The sequence below is a fragment of the Myotis brandtii genome, unplaced genomic scaffold, assembly GCF_000412655.1.
Source record: "Myotis brandtii unplaced genomic scaffold, ASM41265v1 scaffold502, whole genome shotgun sequence".
Classification (NCBI taxonomy): Eukaryota; Metazoa; Chordata; class Mammalia; order Chiroptera; family Vespertilionidae; genus Myotis; species Myotis brandtii.
In genome coordinates, this window is record NW_005369142.1 from 372,258 (window position 1) to 373,346 (window position 1,089).

General features: G+C 48.7%; 1 long non-coding RNA gene across 1 annotated transcript in view; it reads right to left on the reverse strand.

Annotated features, from left to right (window-relative positions):
- The window catches only part of LOC106727931, a 22,205-nt gene extending 21,381 nt beyond the window's left edge, over positions 1-824 (reverse strand). The window contains exons 1-2 of the long non-coding RNA XR_001364167.1: positions 746-824; positions 331-336 (exon numbers count right to left, since the gene is read on the reverse strand). This is a non-coding gene — a long non-coding RNA (uncharacterized LOC106727931). The remainder of the gene's footprint in view (positions 1-330; positions 337-745) is intronic.
- Positions 825-1,089: the final 265 nt, after the last annotated feature.

Sequence of the window (1,089 nt, forward strand, 5' to 3'; positions counted from 1 at the left end):
AACTGCACATATCTTATTTTGAAGTAAAAAAAAAAAACAAAACGGGAAAAAATACAATATTTGTATTTGCATGTGGCCCGTGGGCCGTAGTTTGAGGACCCCTGCTGTAATGGCTACAGCCTCTGAGGATAATTTACCAGGGTTTGGGAATACAGAGAAGGTGGCTCCGACATCGGGGAAAAAATTAATTTCCTTTCCCTCCCACCCCCCTGTCAGGCTTACCCGGGGCTTCTGGGTGGAGGTGGCAGTCCTCTGAGGAGCTGGATTGAGAGACCCTGAGCCCCATCAGTCCTGTTGGGCCAGCTTGTCGCCAGCCCTGTCCCAAGGGACCTCAGTCTCCAGGGGCAGTCCGACTTCCAGTGGTTTCCTTGACAGGTAGAACAGGGCTTCAGGAGTCAACCATGCCCCCTGGGGCAACTCCAGCTTATAAGTCCAACCTGTCTACAGTTGTAGCAGGTGACCAGGACTGACCGTTCGCCTCTGAGCTCTGACTGGTGGCCCTTGTCTTACCGAAGCATGGCACAAAGAGCCTTGGTTTTGGGCTGGCTTTTCCTGTTTCTCCTTTTTTCCGTCTCCTGGTCTCTATTATAGAACACAGAGGTGGTAACTTTCAGGAGATTTTCTAAATTACTCTTGGGACTAATAGCCAATTCTTGCAACATCCTGATATCTGGGATAGCCTGTGTGATAAGTTTGTCCTTTAAAATTAGTTGTCCCAATTCTGAATCTGAGGTAAAGTTTGTACACTTTGTTATGCCCAGAGTTCAGGGTCCCCAATAATCAACCACCAGGGAGCCTTTTCCGATGCAAAAGCAAAGAGTCTTTATTCAAACCTGGGTTTGGCTCCCAGCCTCTTTCCGACGCAGCGGCAAGATGAGAGAACAGAGTCCCAGGAGGACAAATGTTATATAGTGCTAGTCATTTGGGTGGGCTTAGGTAAGTGATGTGAGTTACAGAGATTGGTCACTCTGGTCAGGGTTTTTCAGCAGGGTCTTACAGCACAAAGGTCAGGAAGTGACCAGCACATTCTGAGGCTTGAGCTGTCCCCCACTATAGCCTTATTAGGACCTTAGCTGCATTCCTGGAGCT